Raw genomic sequence first — 9,612 nt, 5'->3', positions numbered from 1 at the left:
AAATAATAACACTATAAATTCCAAATATCCAAAACTACAATAAGAATGGATACTGAAAACAAATAATATAACAATGATGTACTAATCTACTACAAAGAACCTCAAATACTAGGAATAGAGACCATATAATTTGTCCAAAACAAACTATCAAACAATAAACATATAAAATTAACAAAACAAAAAAACACTAATAAAACAATAGGAACTTATATATTACCTATTCAAAAAAACCAAAATAAAAATTCCCCATAAAAAAAGAAAATTCATAAAAAAATCTTAATTCTTTAAAAAACCAGAAAGAAAGAAAAGAAAAAAAAGAAAAAAAAGTTATTTCTCACCCTTTCAAAATATTCACCATTACAACAAAAAAAAACCTAATTAATATTCAAAGGAAAAAACCTATGAAAAAAAAGGGAAGAAAGCAAGCAGTTGAGTGAGTGACGTCAAGACGTGCAAATGCAATAATGTGAAAAAAGGGATTGCTATCTTATCCTCACCATCAATACTAAAATGGCAGCGTGGAAAGCCCAAGTAACCCTATAAAATCAACCTACCATTGATAACGGCCATTTTTCTTTTCAGTGCCATTATTCTTTTCAGGGTAAATATTTATTTCCTCTTTCTTTTTATATTTTTCAAGTAACTTTCATCTGGAATCTAGTGGCAATGGCTATAACAGTTTGCAGACAAAGTACTCGTCGAGTACAGCAACACAAGTTTGACCTCCTTTATTTATCACTGGTTCACGAAATTTCTGCTGGTCTCTGTTTCTAAAATGAGCGTGTTCATGAACTACTTGTGAAGCCCATACATCGTGCAGTTGTTGATGATAAGGTTCTTTGGCTTGCTGGCATGGTTGTCTTGTGTTGCTGTAGCGCAGATGGAGTCAAGCCAAACAGTAACAAGTTCCGTTGTTAATTTTCCTGACGTTGGAATCACCTGCGTGGGAATTTAGCAATTTTTATTACAAGCTCGCTGAGAGGCAGGCTGGATCTGGAGGTGGCTGCCAGGGATGGTTTTGCTATGGTAAGAGGTCCCAAACTGGAGCACATACAAGGGTTTGGCCTTAAAACATGTAAGAAATATAAGCATGCTTCTGTTGCACTATTTTCATTTCACTCGCCCGATTCTTCCATCAAACAATTCATGAGGGTATATCTCCAGTGCCCATGCTGTGCAGTCCATCCTTCTGGAATGGTTACCTTTAAGATCTGCTGCACCCCTTGCTGAGATTTGTAACTGCAAAGATAAATGCAAATGCATTGTATTCTGCACTGTGGAAGATGTCACCATCCTGCTCGTCGTATGCCTGGAATGCTGAAGCGACGAACTAATACCGTGTGACAATGGCTACCATGGGTGCGACCAGGGGATGATGTATGTGGATGAAAGGGAAACTGATGACCTGAAGGGCCGAGATTGAGGGAGGGTGAAAAGAGCCCATGTATCTCGAGATTGTCTGACAAATGGCTGCCATGGGTGCGACCAGGGCATGTTGTATGTGGATGAAAGGGAAATGCGACCAGGGCATGCTGTATGTGGATGAAAGGGAGATTGAGGGACGGTGAAAAGAAGCCCGTGACAGAGGCCAAGCTGGACAGATTTTTAATCCTTCAAACACTTGATTACATTTCTCAAAAACCCATCCCAGAAGAACGTTCTTGCATCTGCATCCAGCAGAAAATGATGACTTGACAGAGTTGATGATGAGGTCATTGAGGTCTAAAGACAAGGAAGGCAGAGGAGTGAGAGTCATGGCTTCCGATGCCCTGGAAAATTACATGGCTCTGGGTGCCCAGGAAAACTACATGTTTTCTGAAATTGTGAGTGGAAGTCACATATGGGGAAAATTCTTTAATAGTGCCAAGGGTAACTGAGAAATGTTCTTAAACATGGCACTGACTGGTTGGTTGGTTCAGAGCGGATGGTTTCTCTACTTCTCTGTTGGCAAGAAGGGCAATACGGGATTACCTTGTTGACAGTAGAGGAAATCGGTTGGCCATCAATGCATTTGTAACCAACGCTCGGCTCAAGTCGTCACAAGTCCGGTCTGCTAACACCAACCCAGAGCACATGGATGTTTGCCTGCTGACCTTCAGAGGTAATTTTCTAAATCTCAGAACCTTATCCATTATAGGTGTTTCTGTGAACTTTATTTGCTCTTTTGGTTGGGCTTTGCTTGTTGCAATTATAATGGTATTATGTACACTCCATGCCACTCTCTAAACTTAGAGTGGCTATTATAATGGATGTTATTGTTATTAGTCTGTGCATGGACTGTTTCCCTTTGTATTTGGGGAGATTTCATATACTGTATCCTTTGATTAGAAGAAAGCCAATGCCTAGAGAGCCAGTTTCCAGGGAGCCAGTTCCTTGAGATCCGATAAATAGAGAAGAGCCAGTAACCAGGAAGCCATTTTCTTTTATTATTTATTGTATGTGGAGTGATAGTGTTGGAGATTGCATGCATTGTATTATGCAGCACAATAGCAGTGGTTTGGGGAATAAAAGGTTTTGGCAGATGGATATACAGTGCTCTATAATGCCTGGTTTGGGTGAAATGGGTACCAGGCAGTTAGGTGCTTGGCGAGCTTGTGTCAAAATATGATTGTGGCCCAATTATGACTACTGTCTATGAGACAAAGACAAATGCATATCTTGCTGAGAAGTGGACTGACAATGGAATTCTGGTGTACTCTTCATCATTCTTGCTCAATGCATTCTTAGCTGGAGTCCAGGTCAGGTGGAACTACATAACCAAGAACAGTTGAAGTCGGACATCTTCAAGACTGATAAATATTGTCACTCCTGCTGAAAAGTGATCTGACACTGAAATTCTGGTGTACTCTTTAGCATTCTTAGCTGCAGTTTGGGGCAAGTGGGACTACATAACCAAGGACAGTTGAAGTCGGACAAATATTTTTCTTAAGAATGTTTAGGGCTGAAACACTGGGCAGCATTGTATAGTTGGTTTTGGGTTGAGTGTCACATTGTCACATTCACTTTGCTTGTCATTACTTTCTTTCAACTTGTATCTTGCACAAAATCAGTTTCAAAAATACATGTGAATTACCTCACTGTAATTAAGGTCTGTCTTATTTAAATAAACATAGTTGTATTGTTTTTTCACTGTCTTATTTAAATGATGATAGTTGTATTGTTTTTTTGATGTTGCAGCACCTACGCCAGGAAAAATTCACAAGGAAATGTTAGTTGTATTGATGCTACCGAACAACAAAGGAATGATCTTCATCATTTCCATCCGATAGCAACACCTCCTCTAGAAAACAATTCACCAGGAATAAGATTAAAGAGAAACCTTGGTTGTATTGATGTTGCTGAACAACAAAGAAAAGATTCAATCATTTCCATCCGACAAGAGTTGTAGCACCTACTCAAGAAAAAAATTCACCAAGAATAAGATTAAGGAGAAGGGTAGGTTGTGTTGACGCTGCCACTATGAGTCTTGAAATCGATTATGATTTGGGCCCAGAATTAAAGTGGAACACATTTGTTGCTGTCAAACTCTGTAAGAACAATGTTTCTAGAGAAGTGCTGACTTGTAAGCTCCTTTCTAAATGGGGCCATGACGATGTCCGTAAAGAAATTGTCATTATACAACATCTTTCAGACTATCTCAATATTGTTACATTGCATGGTGTATATGAAGATGCATATTATTTTCATCTTTTGATGGATCTATGCTTCACATGTCCTAAAACGGTTGCTACTCTGAACAAAGGTAGGCAAAAATCATTAAAAATTTGATGTCAGTGATCAAATACTTCCATAGAGATATAAAACCACAAAATATTCTCCAAATGAGTATTGGACAGTTGACGCTGTTTGATTTTGATTTGTCTATTTTAGCTACAAAATGTATTTATTTTTGTGTTAAACTATTTGAAAATGGCATTATCTTAGTCATTTTCAAAGTTGATCACAATTTAATGCATAAATAAATATCTTTTGTAGTTCGGAGAGACAAGTCAAAATCAACCAGCTTCAAGTGTTCAATACTGGTTTGGAGAATATTTTGTGGTTTTATGTCTCTATGGACAACTCCAATCTCGTGACAGTATTTGATCAATGACATCAAATTTTTAATGACTTCTGCTGCCTAGGGTTCAGTGTAGCAACCATTTTTGGACATATGATCATCTAGTGATCCCCACAGGCATAGTTCCATCAAAAGATGAAAATAATCTACATCTTCGTATACACCATGCAACGTAACAATATTGGGATGACCCCATTTAGGCAAGGTCTTACAAGTCAGTGCTTCTCCAGAGACCTTGTTTTTGCAGAGTCTGACCACAACAAATGTGCTTAGTGCTAATTTAAGGTTCAAATCATAATCCGTTTCAAAGACTTTTGTTCGTAGTGGCAACATCAATACAACCAATTTTTTTCTTTAATCTCGTTTCTAGTGAATCTTTTTTCTGGAGTAGACGCTGCAACTATTGTTGGATGGAAATGATGAGAATCCTTCCTCTGTCGTTCAAAAGCATCAACATAACCAACTTTTCTCTTTAATCTCGTTATTGGTGATTTTTTTCCTGGAGTAGGTGTTGCAAGTTCTCTAAGTTCTGTTATTAATTTTCCTGACGTTGGGATCTCCTGCGTACAGAATTTAGCAATTTTTATTACAAGTTTGCTGAGAGAGGAAGGCTAGATCTGGAGGTGGCTGCGAGGATGTTTTCGCCATGGTAAGAGGCCTTAACTAAATGACATTCATAGATTTTCCCCAACAACATGTAAGAACCAACATAGATCCATTTTAAATACGGAGCTAACATGAGTTGAGAGAGATCCAAGAACCAGCATAGATCCATTTTAAATACGAAGTTAACATGAGATGAGAGAAATCCAATTTTTTCACTTGCAATTCTTTTTATGAGCAGACATTATTTGAATGTTTTGTATAGTTATTTTTTCTTAGATTTTTAAATATATATATTTTTTTTATTTTAGCCAACCTGAACAAAATTTCAACTTTGATGATGGATGAACAAAATTACACATCATACTAGGCTGTAAAATAAGCCTCAGCTCAATTATAAATATGAACATACTTTTTTTATATTCTTGTCATTTCACTCACCCAATTCTTCCATCAAACCATTCATGAGGTATAACTCGAGTGTCCATGGTGTGGAGTCCATCCTTCTGGGATCCTTACATTAAGACCTGATGGACTCCTTTCTGAGATCTGTAACTACAATTATGAATGCAAATCCATTTTTTTACACAGTGGAAGAGGTCACCATCATACTTACTCGTTGGATGCCGGGAATGCTGAAGCGACTGACTGATACCCTGTGCCTGCTGGTATCTCGGGACTGTCTGACAAATGGCTGCCATGGGTGCGAATAGGGCATGCTGTATGTGGTTGAAAAGGAAATCGGTGGATCTGAAGAGCCGAGATTGAGGGAGGGTGAAAAGAAGCCAATGAAAGGGGCCGAATTGTACAGATTTTCAGTTCTTGAGACTCTTGATGACATTTATCAGAAACCCATCCCAGAAGAACGTTCTGGCTTCTAAGGAGAAAATGATGACTGGACAGAGTTGATGATGAGATCCTTGAGGTCTAAGGACAAGGAAGGCAGAGGAGAGAGAGTCGTGGCTTCTGATGCCCTGGAAAATTACATGGCTCCAGGTGCCTAGGAAAACTACATATCTTTTGAAATGGTGGAAGCCAAGGGAGTGGAAGTCACATATGGGGCAGGTTCTTTAATATTGCCAAGGGTAATAGAAATGTTCTTAAGCATGGCACTGACTGTTTGGTTCAGAACGAATGGTTTCTCTACTTCTCTATTTGCAAGAAGGGGAAGGGGAATACGGGATTACCTGTTTGGCAGCAGAAGAAATGGTTTCGTCATCAATGTATTTGTAACCAACGCTCGGGTCAATGTATCACAGGTCTGCTTTGCTAACACCAACACACAAAACATGGATGTTTGCCAAGTGCTGAGCTTCAGAGGTAATTTTGTAAGTCTCAAAACCTTATCTATTATAGGTGCTTCTGTGAACTTTATTTTCTCTTTTGGTTGGGCTCTGCTCGTTGCAATTGAAGGGAGGTCTTGTCAAATGGTATTATGCCCACTCCATGCCACTTTCTAAACCTAGAGTGGCTATTATAATGGCTGCCATTGTCATTAGTTTGTGCAGGGACTGTATCCATTTGTATTTGGGGAGATTTCATATACTGTATCTTTGGATTAGAACAAAGCCAGTTCCTAGGGAGCCAGTTCCTCCTACAGATCCTTTGAATAGAGAAGGGCCAGTTTCCAAGAAGCCATCTTCTTTTATTATTGTATGTGCAGTGATAGTGTTGGACATTGTATGCATTGTATTAAGCAGCACAGTAGCAGTTTTTTGGGGAATGAATTGTTTTGGCAGCTGGATATCCAGCGCTCTACAAGGCCTGGTTTGGGTGAAGTGGTCAGCAGGAAGTTACGTGCTTGGCAAGCTTGTGTCAAAATATGATTGTGGCCCAATTATGAATATACAGTCTATGAGACAAAGGCAAATGCATATCCTCATGAGAAATGGACTGACAATGGAATTCTGGTATACCCTTCTGCATTCTTGCTCAATGCATTCATAGCTGGAGTTCATGGCAAGTGGGACTACATAAGCAGGAACAGTCTGACAAATATTTTTCTTAAAAACTTTTAGAGCTGAAACACAGAGCCTGTTCAGGCTCTCCACTATATAGTTGGTTTCACTAAGTATCACCTTCTCACATTTACTTTGGATTTCAACTTTATCTTTCACAAAATCAGTCAGTCTAAAAAAGACGTGTAAATTACCCTATTGTAATTAACATCTTTCCTATCTACCTGAATTACATTATTGTAATTAAGGTGTTTGCTATTTAAATTATGATAAATGTATTTGTGTTTTTTGAAATGAAACATCTATAAATGTGGTATGATATACTTTAGAAAACGGGATATTTGAGCCATCATGTGATGCTGTATCTAAAACAAACTTATCATAATTAAATGCGTTTTCTGATTACTATTAGCTGAAAGAAAGAGATTCTGCACTTTAAAAATATAATTTTTTAAACAAAGAAATTATGTACACATTTTAAAAATAAAATAATATACTTAATATATTTTGCATTTTATATTGATTTATTTATTTATAATTTTGATTAATCATTTTCTTGAATTTATATTTTGAATTTTTCTAACAAAATATTAGTACTTGATTAATAATAATATTTTTAATATTTGTTTTTCTTAAATGTATATTATAATTATAATTAGTTATGAAAATATTATTGTAATAATTATAGTATGCCTTGGGTTATATTAGTAAGACTATATTTTTATCATGTTCAATATATTATAATCTGTGTGGATTATTGAATCAGTAACTACACATCAAGGAGTGCCTTAGCAGAACACCTAATTACCATATATCCAAGACTCTATAGACCCGGTAAAGTTTATTAAAAATGATTATCATGTTTAATAATTATATTAATTGAGTAAATATATTTTAAAAAAATTATAAAATTTATAATAAAAATAAAATAAAATAATAGCTAATAAATTTAATGATAATTCTTTTTCTAATGTATTTATAATTTGAGTGATTACCTTTTGGTCTAAGAAGTAGTGATTTATGGGCATCTAAGTCATCAAAATATTACACGTGGCTTAGATCACACAAACTTAAATATAGACAAAGATTACATCTGACCTAAATCACACAAATCTTAAATATAGACAGATTTTGAATGCTTCTTCTTAATTACAAGAAGATTAAAACCTAAAGTCCCAAATAATTAAATCTTTAAATTTCATCAAAATAAATAATTTTAAACGATATTTTAAAAAACTAAAAAAACCACTTTGATATCATTGTGTTAGAACAATTAGATACAATTTTAAATTTCCAAAAAAAAACCATCAAACACACTTGTGTATCATAATTTTATACCCAACAGCATTAGTCATTTTTTTGGCCTTTCTGTCGGCCAGCACCATATGGCTTTATATGTATATGCTCATTATATTTCCTTAATATAATATCATCATGTTTTTCTCTCTGAAAAAAAAATCATAATTTTATACCCAAAGCAATCAAGACACTTACACAAAAATGTGAAATATATATATTTATATATGTATTAAATTTTTTATTTTTAGTTTTATATGAAAATGTGTTTGTTTTATTTTCTATTTTTACTTTACGAATGAAAATAAATAAAAATTTTAAATTTTAAAAAGTATTATAGTAATTTTAAAATTAATATATTAAATTTTATTAATTTAAAAAACAATCATTTTTATTTATTAATAAATAATATTTACAAATATTATTAATTTTATATAAAAACTAATGTTTAATTAATTTAATTTAATTTTTAATCTTATAAAGAAAAAACATTCCTCAATTTCCTACTTTTTAAAATAAATGTTTAGTATTTTCATTTTCTTATAATGAGATGCTTTTTAGGTTATCATTTTGATGTAAAAATCTCAAAAAAAAAAAAAATTATGGATATGAGAGGATAGTGATATGCTATTTATCCACTTTTTACTTCAAATTATTTGAATTAATATTTAAAATAAGAAAATATTTTCTATAAAACTATATTTTGTTGAAATTCTTTATTAATATATATAAAAAAAATCAAATTGTACACTTGAAAAAAATATATCATTTTTAAGGATTTGTTGCCTTCTTGATGCATGATAGATCCATAATTAAAATGGATCAACATTGCTTATATAAAGTGATCAATTGTACAATAAAACTATACAATGTTATGTTATAATTAATATAATTTCTTGGAGACTTGGAGTTTTCTTGGAGCACTCTTGGTGGGTGTGGAATACTTGGATTCTTGGAGCAAGAAGGCAAAGGAAGAGCAGGGAAGCACAAGAGGACACTGGGATCAACAAATACATCATATTTGCTTGCAAGTACCGAGTTTCATGTATGATTTCTTCACTAGTTTGGGCATGCAAGGCATTCGCTGTGGATTATTGGCCATGATCCATCATTGGCACGGAGGATTGCCTGGATTGATAATGGATTTCCTAGCCTTTCCATTTCCTGGATAGCCATGGTGATTGTGGGTTTACTTTCATTATTCGGTTTTGGTTGGTTCTCATGTTTCCTTAGCTTGGGTTGAGTTATTAGTTCCTGGAAGCCCTGGTTGGACAAACAACCTGGAAGCCCGGTAACAGCTTGGGTTGAGTTACTACTCCTGGAATCCTTGGTTGGAAAAAAACTTTGGAAGCCCTTGGTGGGTTGAGTTACTAGTCCTAGAAGCCTTGGATGGACAAATTCTCTAGAAGTCCGACAGTAGCTGTGGGTTGAGTTACTAGTCCTGGAAGCCTTGGCTGGAACAAATGTTCTGGAAGGCTTGGATAGAGACCAATCTGATGATGGTTTTTTGATGTCTGACCGTGAGGTGGAATCACTATTTGATGGGTTGAGGTGGATGGCCTTTGGAAGCCCTGGATGAGTTTTGATTGATGTGTTCTATGAGATCCCACATTCATGCTTGGAATATGGCATGAGGGTGAATGGATGAAGAGAGATTTGGCTCAGCCATTCTACGGTCGAGTGGAATGTGGAAGT

At 35.4% G+C, this 9,612-nt stretch overlaps 1 long non-coding RNA gene across 2 annotated transcripts; it reads left to right on the top strand.

Moving 5' to 3' along the window:
- Positions 1-593: 593 nt before the first annotated feature.
- LOC149260973 (uncharacterized) lies at positions 594-6,832 on the top strand. 2 transcript variants are annotated; one of them, XR_016258352.1, is made up of 3 exons: positions 594-2,101; positions 4,631-4,709; positions 5,255-6,832. It is a non-coding gene; the product is annotated as an uncharacterized LOC149260973 (long non-coding RNA). The 2 variants fall into 2 exon arrangements; XR_016258354.1 differs by having other exon boundaries at positions 3,178-4,709.
- The last annotated feature ends 2,780 nt before the right edge of the window (positions 6,833-9,612 follow it).

The sequence above is a fragment of the Pinus tabuliformis genome, chromosome 6, assembly GCF_031772625.1.
Source record: "Pinus tabuliformis cultivar Carrire ecotype Pingquan chromosome 6, CPIR1, whole genome shotgun sequence".
In the NCBI taxonomy this organism is placed as follows: domain Eukaryota; kingdom Viridiplantae; phylum Streptophyta; class Pinopsida; order Pinales; family Pinaceae; genus Pinus; species Pinus tabuliformis.
This window is presented reverse-complemented; position numbering and strand designations above follow the sequence as displayed.